Source organism: Bufo gargarizans, chromosome 1 (genome assembly GCF_014858855.1).
Source record: "Bufo gargarizans isolate SCDJY-AF-19 chromosome 1, ASM1485885v1, whole genome shotgun sequence".
NCBI lineage: Eukaryota > Metazoa > Chordata > Amphibia > Anura > Bufonidae > Bufo > Bufo gargarizans.
In genome coordinates, this window is record NC_058080.1 from 546,753,551 (window position 1) to 546,768,855 (window position 15,305).

The following is a 15,305-nucleotide window of genomic DNA, read 5'->3' on the forward strand; positions in this document are numbered from 1 at the left end:
TCTCAGACTATGGAAACACTAAAACATGATTTTTGTGTTAAACTTACATAAATAAAAAAGTCTACATATTAGGTATCGCCGTGTCCGTAACAACCTGGTCTATAAAAATACCACATGATCTAACCTGTCAGATGAATGTTGTAAATAACAAAAAATAGAAACGGTGCCAAAACAGCTATTTCTTGTTACAAAAAGTATAATATAGAGCAACCAAAATGTACCCTAAACTAGTACCAACAAAACTGCCACCCTATCCAGTAGGTTCTAAAATGGGGTCACTTTTTTGGAGTTTCTACTCTAGGGTTGCATCAGTAGGGATTCAAATGGGACATGGTGTCCAAAAAACAGTCCAGAAAAATCTGCCTAAAAACCATATGGCCTTCCTTTCCTTCTGCGCTTTGCCGTGTGCCCGTACAGCAGTTTACGACCACATATGGAGTGTTTCTGTAAACTACAGAATCAGAGCCATAAATATAGATTTTTTTGGGCTGTTAACCCTTGCTTTGTAACTGGAAAAAAATATTAAAATGGAAAATCTGCCAATTTTTTTAAAATTGTATCTCTATTTTCCATTAATTCTTGTGGAACACCTAAAGGGTTAACAAAGTTTTTAAAATCAGTTTTGAATACCTTGAGGGGGGTGTAGTTTCTAAAATGGGATCCGTTTTTTGGAGTTTCTACTCTAGAGGTGCATCAGGGGGGCTTCAAATGGGACATAGTGTCAAAAAACCAGTCCAGCAAAATCGTATGGCATTCCTTTCCTTCTGCGCCCTGCCGTGTGCCCGTACAGCGGTTTATGACCACATATGGGGTGTTTCTGTAAACTACAGAATCAGAGCCATAAATATTGAGATTTGTTTGGCTGTTAACCCTTGCTTTGTAACTGGAAAAAAAAAATATTAAAATGGAAAATCTGCCCAAAAAATAAAATTTTGAAATTGTATCTCTATTTTCCATTAATTCTTGTGGAACACCTAAAGAGTTAACAAAGTTTGTAAAATTCGTTTTGAATACCTTGAGGGGTGTAGTTTTCTAGAATGGGGTCATTTTGGGGTGGTTTCTATTATGTAAGCCTCCCATAGTGACTTCAGACCTGAACTGGTCCTTCAAAAGTGTTTTTTTTTAAATTTCGGAAAAATTTCAAGATTTGCTTCTAAACATCCCCAAAAAATAAAATGTCATTCCCAAAATGCTTCAAACATGGAGACATATGGGGAATGTAAAGTAATGACTATTTTTTGTAGGCATTACTATGTATTATAGAAGTAGAGAAATAGAAACTTGTAAATTTGTTAATTTTTCCAAATTTTTTGTAAATTTTGTATTTTTTTTTTATAAATAAAAGTAAAATTTTGTCATGAAGTACAATATGTGATGAAAAAACTATCTCGGAATGGCCTGGATAAGTCAAAGCGTTTTAAAGTTATCACCACATAAAGTGACACTGGTCAGATTTGCAAAAAATGGCCTGGTCCTTAAGGTGAAAATGAGCCCAGTCCTAAGGAGTTAAAAGGACTTTTGGGTCTTTGAAACTTTTTTCTACTGAATTGATTGCGATCATACTCCCTACACTCTCTGAACCTTTCGAACTGCAGCTCTCCCTGACTACAAATGAGCTGAACATGCGTCATCGGGTGCTATATAACACCTGATGACGTGTCCCAGCCAGCCAAACACTGTAATGCCAGTAGCCAACATGGCTACTGGTATTACAGTGAGGGCAGTACTTACCTGCATGTTTATTGGCTGCATAGCAGCAGCGAAACGTGCGGGGAGGAGACTCAAGCATGACGCTCGAGCACATGCTGTACTCTGCCGAGTACCGCCATGTGCTGAGCATAGTGATGCTCTAGCCGAACAGCATTACGGCCGAGCATGCTCGCTCAACACTAGTTACAAACCAAACCGTCACATGTGTGCCAAAATCAAATACACGATTAACCCCTTCCCGACTGCCCACTGGGTATATACATCCTATCTGCACATGCCCCGTTAGGAATAAAGCTCCTGCTCCTGCTCTCTAGCAGGAGCAGGTCGGGTCTCGGCTCTGTGATACAGCAGGGTTGTCTGGGGCAGGGGCATGAGCAGAGCTGCATGGTCTAAGGGGACCATGATCAGCTCTGTCTGTGTGTAATGCCCCCACAGGGGGCTGTTTTCCCCTGTAACTGGGGCTTCTGTGGATTCCCCAGTTACAGTGGAAACAGTGAAAAAAAAGTCAGTGTCCTCCAGAGGTCTTCTAATGACCTCCTGGGGGAAATATTATGTGCCCAAATTTTTTTTTAATAGAAGTATAAAAAATAAAATAATGCAGTTGCCAACAGAAACCGTCACCATAGTCGCCCTGTTCGCTTAAACCTATACATGCTACATATGAAAATGATCGTCACAAAATAGTGAACCCATTGCAATAATTCATTTTTTAATAATACTTAGCGGTTTTCCTCCTAATTAAACAAAACAATCTCTAAAAAAGCATTCTAATAAAAAGTCCTAAGTGTCAAGTAAAAAAAATAATTATTTTGGTAGTCAAACAAATAAAAAAAGCTAGGGTCACTCAACCACCATGTGTACAAAATCACAAAAAGTGATTTTGAAACAGATGGCAGGTCCACTCAAGGTTTTCCACAGTGCAAAAACCACAGTGGAAAACTTTAAACCCATGGCAGAAATCTCCAACATAAATTGACATGATATGAATTTAACATCTGCACCACATATTATGTGTAGATTTGGTTGTGGAACATGTCCACAGCGTGAGAATTTGTTAAAATCTTTTCTACTGCTTTAAACATTCCAGATTTTCCACATGTAAAACCACTGTGGATCTGTGGCCGGACCCATAGGGATTATTTATTGCTACACTCTTTCATTATATAGTTTACAGGAATTCAAGTACCTCCTGCGATATAAATATTCTATATAGTATATATAGGATGCATTGCATCATTAGTGGTTGGGTGTTTATTTCATGGCAAGTCAATTGGAAAAGAAGTAGGAATAAAGGGAAGAGCATCGTGTCCTGGGTGAGATGAGTCATGCTGCAATATATACATATCCTGTTTGTATTTCACTAACTGTGAAGGAGTGGGATGATTTTTGAGCCTTATGTGTAATATGTCCGCACAGGGAGATATATTAATAGTTGTCACTCAGAAACCTGTTCAACTGAGGAACACATTTTAAAAATCATAAATCCTTGATGTTTGAATGTAACCTCATCTTCTATGCCAGCTACCCCATCCACCCCCTTCCCCCCCAAGTCTGGTCATCAAAGGTTCTAATGCTCAAAGCCAAAAGACATACAGTACTTTGTCCTTTTAATATTCGACTGATAGTGAATGCCTATTTGCCCATTCCAATGAAGTTACAGAGGTTTTTTTCTTCCAATACTCCAGCTTCGGTTTCAGGATTAGGTGAAACTAGAGTGCTTTAAACCTCTTTAGAAGTTTGGGATTAGGTCCTGAGATCAGGACTAATACAGTCCTTCTGTGCAAAGTTAAATTAAACAGCAAGAATATTTGCTACACATTGATTCACAGGTGCTTGGCAGCATACCAGAACATAGGAGAGAATTTCTGGGTGAATTGTTATTACAAATCTGCAGAAACTTGAGCATTAGCTAAGTAATGTGGTATCCATTGCACCCACATGGTTGTTCTAATGGGCTTTTAAGTGGTTGTAAGCATGGTTATAACCTTATGGTCATCTCTTGCAAACTGAAGGGAGATGAGGAACTTTACCATTAAGGATGTCTCTTAAAATGAATGTTCAATATCTAACATTACAGGCTGCTTTATGGGTGGTTACAATTCTATCTGGCTATCCATCTATCTACCTATCTATAGACATTCTTAGACTACAGTCACATATCTCTTTATACTCTATATACTTTACTGCACATATAAAGTTATGTCAAGTTCCTTCAGAGAGAAAGGAGCCGTATTTGCTGCCAATGCTTTTCCGATACACGTATATTCTACCTACATACATGTGGACAAAATTTGTGGTACCCTTCTGTTAAAGAAAGTAAAAACCCACAATGGTCACGGAAATAAACAATAATAATAAATAAATTACTGAAAAGCAGCTAATAAAAATCAGACATTGCTGTTGAATTGTGGTTTAACAGAATAATACTAAAAAAACTAATGGAACTGACCTAGACAGAAATGATGGTACCCCTAGAATAGATTAAAAATAATTTGACCATAGGGATATGTTAAACTAAGGTGTGTCCTGTAATTAGCATCACAGCTGTCCTAAAACTTGGAAGCAGTCATCTGCCTATTTAAAGGGTGAAAAGTAGTCACGGTGCTGTTTGGTATCATGGTGTGTACCACTGAACATGGACCAAAGAAAGCCAAGTAGAAAGAAAATTATAGCCAAACATGTTAAAGGTAAAGGCTAGAAGACCATCTCCAAAAAGCTTGATGTTCCTGTTACTACAGTTGCACATATTACAAGATCTACGGGACTGTAGCCAACTTCCCTGGACATGGCTGCAGGAAAAAAAATTATAAGTTGACCAGATGGATAATATGAAAGCTAACCGAAGATCCCAGAATAACTTCCAAAGAGATTAGAGGTGAACTCCAAGGTCAAGGTACATCAGTGTCAGAGCGCACCATCTGCCATTGTCTTAGCCAAACTGGCCTTAAAGGGATTCTGTCACCAGGTTTTGTGCTATAGAGCTGCGGACATGCACGGCTAGATCGCCGCAATATATCTGTCCTATAGGGCTGTGTGGTTTTAATTTCTTTAAAAAAGGATTTTATAGATATGTAAATTAGTCTTGTATGTGTATGTGTCCAAGGGGCTGTACTAACCTTCCTGGAGCCCAGCCGTGCCCAGCCACGCCCGCCTGTAAAGGAGCCCAGCACCGCCTATGTCCTCCGAATCTCCTCCTTTCATCAACTATAGATTGCATGCGCAGTTCTTTCCCTGAGGCTGATGCCAGCACAGAGAAGGAACACTATACCGGCACTGCCCATGCGCGAGCTCAGGCATCACGAGATTACGGCAAGCTATAGTTGATGAAAGGAGGAAATTCGGAGGACATAGGCGGTGCTGGGCTCCTTTACAGGCGGGCGTGGCTGGGCACGGCTGGGCTCCAGGAAGGTTAGTACAGCCCCTTGGACACATACAAGACTAATTTACATATCTATAAAATCCTTTTTTAAAGAAATTAAAACCACACAGCCCTATAGACAGATATATTGCGGACATGCTAGCGGCGATCTAGCCGTGCATGTCCGCAGCTCTTTAGCACAAAACTTGGTGACAGAATCCCTTTAAAGGAAGACGACTGAGGAGGAAACCACGGTTGAAAACAAATCATAAGCCCCAAGGTTTCTGGAAGAATGTCCTTTGGACAGATGAGACAAAACTGGATATTTTTGGCAAGTGACATGTAGCTTTATGTTCACAGATGCCAAAATGAACCTACTGTGAAACATGTGGAGGCTTGGTTATGTTTTGGGGCTGTTTTGCTGCATCTGGCACAGGGTGTCTTGAATCGGTGCAGGGTACAATGAAATCCTAAGACTATCAAGGCGTTCTGGAAAGAAATGTGTTCCCCAGTGTAAGAAAGCTTGGTTTCAGTCAGAGGTCATGGGTCCCAAAACACACAGCTACAGACATCCAAGAATGGCTAAGGGCAAAGCATTGAACTATTTTGAAGTGACCTTCTATGAGTCCTCATCTAAAGCCTATTGAACAATTGTGGAAGATGCTGAAACATACAGTCTGGAGAAGGCACTCTTCAAACCTAAGGCAACTGTAGCAGTTTTCTCACATGGAGTGGGCCAAAAACACCTGTGGACAGGTGCAAAAGTCTCATTGAGAGTTACAGGTTGTACAACAAAATATTAACGGGGTTATCCGATTTCTGAACGCCCCCCCCCCCCCCATGTGCCGGGCCCCTCACAGGTAATATGCTTACCCCACTCCCCGCACCGTCGCTGCTGCTTCTCCCTGCACACAAATGAAAACATCCGGTGTTGGGGGAAGGGGCAGCCAATGGCAGGCGGGGACAGGGACGAGCCTCCCTAGCATCGAAGGTACAATCATTTTTCTACAGGCCTGTTTCATTCATTTTTTATTTTTTATTATTTTGTTGAACCTCAAATAAAAAGCAATGTCTGATTTATTTATTATAAATTTTGTCAGTTCTAAATTATTTCAGTGACCATTGTGTTTTTTTTTGTTCTTTAATGGAAGGGTACCATAGAGTCCCATCTATTAGCCAGAAAGGGGAGCCACTGCAAAAAGAAGTTTCTTGTCTGACAGACTTATATAACCATGTACAGTATTACATAAGGACAATGGGTTAACAACAGAATTAAAAGGAGACGCAAGAGAACAATTCAACTATGAGATACAATTTGAAATTTTAGTTTTATCCCAGGTGGAATGCACTTATCCTTTTAACTTTATTGGCAATGTTCTAGTTTGTTCAACCCTGCCTTCAAAGAGCCATAACTTTTTTTGTTCTATCAATGTAGCTGTATGAGGGCTTTTTTTTTACAGAATTAGGGCTCATGCATATGGCTGTTGCCCTGCCGTATTGCGGCCTGCATACGGCGGGTCTGCAATACACGGGGCTCCAGCCGTGTGCACTCTGCATCACTGGTGTGGACCCATTCACTTTAATGGGTCCGCAAACCCGGAGATGCGGAAGCACGGATCGGAACCCCACGGAAGCACTGCAGAGTTTCTGGCAGTGCCTCCGCACCGCAAAAAAGTATCCGTTGGATGTGGATTGAGGACCCCATTCAAGTGAATGGGTCCGCGATCCGCATTCGGCTGCCCCATGGTCGTTGCCTGTACATTGTGGACCGCAATTTGCGGTCTGCAGCACGGCAGGGAGCTCTTATGTTCGTGGGCATGAGCCCTTAGTTGTACTTTTTAACAGAACCATTTAATATTCCATGTAATGTATGAAAGAAACTGTAAAAATGACATATTCACGGATTCTTTATATTTATGGTCTATTCTCAGGATATGCCATGAGTACACCCAAAGCCGCCTGATCAGCTGTTCTGCACTAGCTCCGGTGCACAGAAGTAAAAAAAAAAAAGCCCTCATAGTTACATAGTTAATATGGTTGAAAAAAGACATAAGTCCCTCAAGTTCAACCAAGGGATAGGGATAGGTGGGGATTCGAATCCTAGAAGGAATTGAGACTCAGGTTTCTACACATTTTCATAAGCATTAATGTTTACTTTTAAGAATTCATCTAAACCCTTTTTAAAACTGTCCACTGTTCCTGATATGACCATGTCCTGAGGAAGTCTATTCCACAGCTTCACAGTTCTTACAGTAAAGAAGCTTTGACGCTTCCGAAGACTGAACTTTTTCCTCTCCAATCAGAGGCAGTGTCCCCTTGTCTTTTGAGCGCATTTTACATGGAACAGTTTTTCACCGTATTTTTTGTATGTCCCATTTATATACAGTGAGATAAATATTTGAATACCCTGTGATTTTTCCAAGTTCTCCCACTTAGAAATCATGGAGGGGTCTGAAATTCACATTGTAGGTGCATTCCCACTCAGAGAGACAGAATACAAAAAACTATTCAGGAAATCACATTGTATGATTTTTAAAGAATTTATTTGTCTTGCACTGCTGAACATAAGTGTCACGGCAGGTAAGATAAGGGAAGGAAACAAAACACGACAAGGCAAAACAAAACAACTGACTAGGCCCCAAATGCTAGGGAACAAAGGGCTAACCTCCTAGCAATCCCTAAAACACTTTCCCTAAGCTGCTATGCCAATTTATTAGACAGAAACAGCTGTGTAGGAGGTGTAAAACTGGGTGAAGAACAGCCAAACTCTGCTACAAAGATGAGGTTGTGGAAGACAGCTTCGTGTTACAGGTCATACACCATGGCAACAGGACACAAGATAGTTATGCTGCATCAGAAAGTTCTCTCCTAGGCAAAGATTTGAAAGCAGACTGGGATTTCAAGATGTGCCACTCAAGCTCTTTTAAAGAAGCGCAAAGAAACAGGCAAAGTTGAGGACCATAGACTCAGTGGTTGGTCAAGGAAAACATATGCATCAGATAAAAGACACATCATGCTTACTTCCCTTTAATGGAAGATGTCCAGCAATGTCATTAGCTCAGAACTGGCAGAAACCAGTCGGACCCAGGTACACCCATCTACTGTTTGGAGAAGTCTTGCCAGAACTGATCTTCATGTGAGAATTGCAGCCACAAAGCCATACCTTCGATGTGGTAACAACACCAAGTGACCAAAACAGGAACTGAGGTGCATAAAAATAGTAGCAGGTGCTCTGGACTACAATCATTATTTTAATTATTTATCTGTAACAAAAGGCAATATGTTCACCAAAGGGCTGTAGAGTGCTGCATTAATGAGTGTCTGCAGGCAACAGTGAAGCATGGTGGAGGTTCCTTGCAAGTTTGGGGCTGCATTTTAGCAAATGGAGTTGAAGTTTTAGTAAGGATTAATGGTGTTCTCAATGCTGAGAAATACAAGCAGATATTTATCCATCATGCAATACCATAAGGGGACAACTGACTGGCTTCATATGTATTCTTTATTACTTATTTTATGCATTTTATGTATTTATTCAATATATCAACTATTTGTTCCAAATTAAACCGTCAAAAAGGGCAACATAATCTAATATGTAGGTTCTGTCCCATGCTCTGACCCACTAGCCAAAATAAAGTATGCTGTCTTTGAAAAGGCAGATGTTAAGGGGTTTTTCCCAGATTTTTACACTGATGAACTATCCTCAGGATAGACCCACTGATCAATGTCTGATCAGTGGGGGTCTGACACCCGCCGACCAGCTGTGGTATCGCAGCTCAGCACCTTTCACTTCAATGGGGCTGAGTTTGATACTAAGCACAGCCACTATACAAGGTACAGCGCTGTGCTTGGTAAGCGCAGAGAAGGTCGTGACACTCACAGCTGATCACTGGGGGTCCCGGGTCTTATACCCCTACTGATCAGATAATGATGACCTGTCCTGAGGATAGCAAATGGAGAGGTAGCGGGAGCGTCTCCAGTGAATCCTTTATTGGATGGACTTTACAGAAAGTGTGCCATAAAATGACAAAGGCTGGGATACAGCAGAAACATTGCTGCTTGATTTTATGGCACACTTTCTGTAAAGTCCGTCCAATAAAGGATTCACTGGAGATGCTGCTCTCTTCATTTGCTATACGGTCGACTGCTGAGGATCTGCGGCCGTGGCTCGGCTGTTGCATTACCGGTGTGGCCATTTATGTCCGTGGGTGCTGCTCTACAAACACTTTTGTTTGTCCTGAGGATAGGTCATCAGTATAAAAATCTCAGAAAACCCCTTTAAAGGTTCAAGTGGGTAAAGACAACAGAAGGTCATGAAACTTAAAGAAGATGGCACGGGTAACTGGAGGCTTTAACAACCGTCGGGAGTAGTAGTCCAACACGTCAGGCAACACTGTCCCTATTGTTCATATTAATACGGAGAATAAGTAATGTTACAACAACAACAAAAAACTGGGAAAAGGGAAGGAAGGAAAAGTCTGTGAGTCCAAGGCTGCTCCTTCAATAAGCCATTGTCACGACCGCTATCCCAGCAGCAGTCGTGTCGCACCAGACGGAGGGGAAGGGGGACCCTTATCTACGGATGGGAAATAGAATGGTCACCCCTGACTAACCCTAAGCTGGCACCTGTCTGTCCTGATACCCTAGACAGGGTGTGAACCCGTGCGGCGAGCAGGATGCCTAAACCCTCAGTCACCCTAACAAGACTAGACTGGGGAAAGGCAGATGGGAGCACTAGTCACCATCACTCACGTCTAGGAGAACAACAGGGGAAGACAGCAACAAACAAACAAACAAACAAACAATCTATAACATAGACTTATCCAGTCACGAGCAGAGAAGGTGATCCCAACAACGACAGTCCACGCCCGACCAGAGCTCCACAGCAATACCGTCAAACGATCTCCTCCAAAGGTCAGAATAGCACTGGAAGTAAAGACTATATTTGGCAATGACTGCAAGTGAAACTGAAACTAATATAGTAGCTGGGAGTGGCAGACAGGACTCACCTGAGCAGGATGCCTACAAACTCCCAGTCAGGACAAAAAGGTTCACAAGGCAAAACCCGGATGACATACCCTGAACCACGGAGCAAACTCACAAGCTATCGCGAGTAGCAAGTCGCTGCGACCTTCTCCTCCCAGACCTGTCTGGATCAGTCACAGTCGTGACAGTACCCCCCTTTCTACGAGGGGCCACCGGACCCTCAAGACCCGGCCTCTCCGGATGGGACCTATGAAAAGCCCGAATAAGTCTGTCCGCCTTTATCTCTGATGCTGGCACCCACATTCTCTCTTCGGGACCATAACCTCTCCAGTGCACCAGGTACTGAAGAGAGCGGCAAACATATCGTGAATCAACAATCTTTTCTACCTGAAACTCAAGACTGCCATCAACAACCACCGGTGGAGGTGGTAGTGGCAATGGTTCAGGAGGTTCTACATATCTCTTAAGCAGAGATCTGTGGAAGACATTATGGATCCTTAGAGTCTGAGGTAGCTCCAGGCGAAAAGCCACCGGGTTAATGATCTTAATTACCCTATAAGGACCAATAAATCTCGGACCTAATTTCCACGAGGGAACCTTCAACTTGATATTTCTGGTAGACAACCACACCAAGTCATTCACCCCAAGGTCTGGACCTTCAGAGCGCCTCTTATCAGCCGCACGTTTGTATCTACCACCAATTCTCTTCAAACTTTCTTGCACACTCTGCCACACTGATGAAAGTGAAGACGCAAATCGTTCCTCCTCGGGAATCCCAGACGGCCCCCCCTCACTAAACGTACAAAACTGAGGATGGAAACCATACGCACCAAAAAATGGTGACTTATCTGTGGATTCTTGACGACGATTATTAATGGCAAACTCGGCTAACGGTAAATAAGATGACCATTCCTCCTGATTTTCGGAAACAAAGCATCTCAAATATGTCTCTAGGTTTTGATTGGTACGTTCAGTCTGACCGTTGGACTGTGGATGGAAAGATGAAGAAAACGACAGATGAACCCCTAAACGAGAACAAAAAGCTTTCCAAAATTTAGAAACAAATTGGGTACCACGATCCGAAACAATATCGGAAGGGACCCCGTGAAGCTTCACGATGTGGTCAATAAAAACCTGAGCCAGTGTATTAGCATTAGGCAATGCGGTAAGAGCAATAAAGTGCACCATTTTACTGAATCTGTCAACAACTACAAGAATAACAGTCTTCCCAGCTGATACTGGTAGATCCGTAATGAAATCCATTGATAGGTGCGTCCAAGGCCTGTTGGGGATGGCCAGAGGTAAAAGACGCCCTGCTGGACGAGTATGATCTACCTTAGAACGAGCACAGGTAGCACATGCAGACACAAAATGAAACACCTCCTGGCGCCACTTAGGCCACCAGAACCGACGAGACACTAATTCAGAGGTTGCCTTACTACCTGGGTGTCCTGCCAGTGTGGAGTTATGGTGTTCTTTTAGTATCTCCAGGCGTAAATTTTCTGGCACAAACAGTTTACCCGAGGGGCAGGAGGCCGGGGCGTCCCCCTGAGCTTCCAACACCCTCCCCTCTAAACCTGAGTGTAATGCAGAGACCACCACCCCCTTTTGCAAAATAGGCTCTGGTACATCAACATCACCCCCTCCAGGAAAACTTCGAGACAATGCATCCGCCTTAGTATTTTTTGCCCCCGGGCGATAGGTTATTACAAAATTAAACCTAGTAAAAAATAACGACCACCGAGCCTGTCTAGGGTTGAGACGTTTAGCAGACTCCAGATATAATAAGTTTTTGTGATCAGTAATCACTGTGACGGGATGAACCGCCCCCTCCAAAAAATGATGCCACTCCTCAAAGGCCAACTTAATAGCCAAAAGTTCCCTGTTGCCAATATCATAGTTCCTTTCTGCAGTAGACAATTTCTTCGAAAAGAAAGCACACGGACGCCATTCACCAGGGGATGGGCCCTGAGAAAGTACCGCTCCCACCCCCACCTCTGATGCATCAACCTCTACAATAAAAGGAAGCGAGACATCTGGCTGTACGAGAATAGGGGCCGAGGTGAATCTCTCCTTCAGAGATGTAAAGGCAGTTTTGGCTGCATGTGACCATTTGGAAAAATCGGATCCCTTTCGGGTCATGTCAGTCAGTGGTTTGACCACCAAGGAATAGTTCTTTATAAACTTTCTATAAAAATTGGCAAACCCCAGGAAACGTTGCAATGCCTTCAGGTTCTCAGGCAGATCCCAGTCCATAATCGCCCGGACTTTCTCTGGATCCATGCGGAAACCTGAATCTGACAACACATACCCCAGAAATTGCAGTTCTTTTACGGCGAACACACATTTCTCTAATTTAGCAAACAATTTGTTGGCCCTTAATATCTGCAGCACTTGTCTCACATGGATCTTATGTGTCTCCAAATCCGGAGAATAGACCAGGATGTCATCAAGATATATCACAACAAATCTCCCGATAAGGTGACTAAAAATATCGTTGACAAAATGTTGGAACACCGCAGGCGCATTAGTAAGACCAAATGGCATGACCAGATTTTCATAATGCCCTTCTGGAGTATTAAAAGCCGTCTTCCACTCATCCCCCTCTTTGATGCGAACCAGGTTATAGGCTCCTCTGAGATCCATTTTAGAGAACCATTTAGCACCAGCAACCTGATTAAAGAGGTCGGGAATGAGGGGAAGAGGATAGGGATCTCGGATAGTTATCCGGTTTAATTCCCGGAAATCCAGGCAAGGACGCAGGCCCCCCATCTTTCTTTTTAACAAAAAAGAAACCTGCAGCCACGGGTGAAGAAGAGGGTCTGATGTGTCCCTTAGCCAAACTCTCCGAAATATAATCTTTCATAGCCTTCCTCTCCGGGCCGGAAAGATTGTATAACCGGGTTTTAGGTAGTTTTGCCCCAGGTACAAGATTAATCGGGCAATCATATGGACGATGAGGTGGTAACCCCTGACAACCCTTCTCAGAAAACACATCCATAAAATCTGACAGAAAGGCAAGTAGAGATGTTACAGAGAGTGTGGAGAACCTACTACTCAAGCAGTTGTCCTTACAATGTTCACTCCACAATCTCCCCGGCCTGCCAATCCACCACTGGATTGTGGGTCACCAGCCAGGGAAGCCCCAATACCATAGGAGCCGGGAGACCGTCCAGGACATAACAAGAGATAATTTCTTTATGGAGGTCCCCTACCTGCAGATGGATATTATGGATGATCTGAGTTAACTCTCTCTGAGTAAGAGGGGAGGAGTCGATGGCAAAAACAGGAATAGTTCTGCGTACCGGTTCCGGAGTAAAACCCAGAGCCTGAGCAAACCGTGAATCCACCAAGTTGACCCCTGCCCCACTGTCCAAAAAGACGGAACAGATGTCAGTCTTATTGCCCGCCTCAACGGTAGCGGACAACAAAAACTGAGACATGCGTATGGAGGAAACAAATACGCCCAGACTGTTATCCTCCGCACAATCTGGGGACTCTAGTTTTTCCGGCGGCTCCTTTGTTTGTGGTCTCTTGGGTTCTGAGGGACATACCTTTACAAAATGACCCCTCCCCCCACAACGAAAACAAACCTCTGACCTACGGCGGACCTTAGGAGGATTCACCCGTCTAGTGGCGCCCCTTATTTGCATTGGTTTGACTGGATCATAACAAACTGATCCCTGCCCTATAGAGGCCTCTGTAGAATTTAATAGTCTCTCCCTGAGTCGTCTGTCGATTCTTATGGACAGAGACATAGCAGCTTCAAGAGACCCAGGGACCTCGTATACCGCCAGCGCGTCTTTTAATTTTTCAGACAACCCCTGGCAGAACTGACTCCTAAGGGCCGAGTCGTTCCATAATGTATCAGTAGCCCACCTACGGAATTCGGAACAATATAGTTCAGCAGACCGGTTCTCTTGCCGAAGTCTACGTAGCTTAGACTCAGCCAGTGAGACCCTGTCCGGGTCATCATATACGAGACCCAGGGCTTCAAAAAACTCCTCCACTGATCGTAAGGCCGGAGAGTCTGATGGTAGGGAGAAAGCCTAAGCCTGCGGATCTCCTTGCAAGAGCGAAATTACAATGCCCACCCGTTGTTCCTCACCGCCGGAGGACCTAGGGCGTAACCTGAAGAACAATTTACAAGCTTCTCTGAAGGTTACAAATTGGTCTCTTCCTCCTGAGAACCTATCAGGTAAAGCCACTTTTGGCTCAGGAGTACCCTGGTTTCCCGTAGCAACGGTGGAACCCAAGGATTGCTGCTGCTGCTGCTGCAGCACAGTTGCTTTTAATCCTGCCACTTCAAGGGATAACCCCTGGAATTGTTTCGCCAAAACCGTAACCGGATCCATAGTGGAACAGAAAAATACAAAGCAAAACAGCAAGCAAAAAAAAAAAAAGAAATGTCACTTTTTTTTTTTTTTTAAAAGGCCAGATATACTGTCACGACCGCTATCCCAGCAGCAGTCGTGTCGCACCAGACGGAGGGGAAGGGGGACCCTTATCTACGGATGGGAAATAGAATGGTCACCCCTGACTAACCCTAAGCTGGCACCTGTCTGTCCTGATACCCTAGACAGGGTGTGAACCCGTGCGGCGAGCAGGATGCCTAAACCCTCAGTCACCCTAACAAGACTAGACTGGGGAAAGGCAGATGGGAGCACTAGTCACCATCACTCACGTCTAGGAGAACAACAGGGGAAGACAGCAACAAACAAACAAACAATCTATAACATAGACTTATCCAGTCACGAGCAGAGAAGGTGATCCCAACAACGACAGTCCACGCCCGACCAGAGCTCCACAGCAATACCGTCAAACGATCTCCTCCAAAGGTCAGAATAGCACTGGAAGTAAAGACTATATCTGGCAATGACTGCAAGTGAAACTGAAACTAATATAGTAGCTGGGAGTGGCAGACAGGACTCACCTGAGAAGGATGCCTACAAACTCCCAGTCAGGACAAAAAGGTTCACAAGGCAAAACCCGGATGACATACCCTGAACCACGGAGCAAACTCACAAGCTATCGCGAGTAGCAAGTCGCTGCGACCTTCTCCTCCCAGACCTGTCTGGATCAGTCACAGCCGTGACAGCCATATAACGTGAAAAGTTAATCAAATCAGTGGATCACCCTGTATTTCATGTTCCAGGTACCAGGTAGTATATTTGAAGTGATCTTTGACTTTATTCTGAATGTGGTCTGGGAGAATGGCTATGAAACTTTCCCATATAATAAAAAAAAAAAAAAA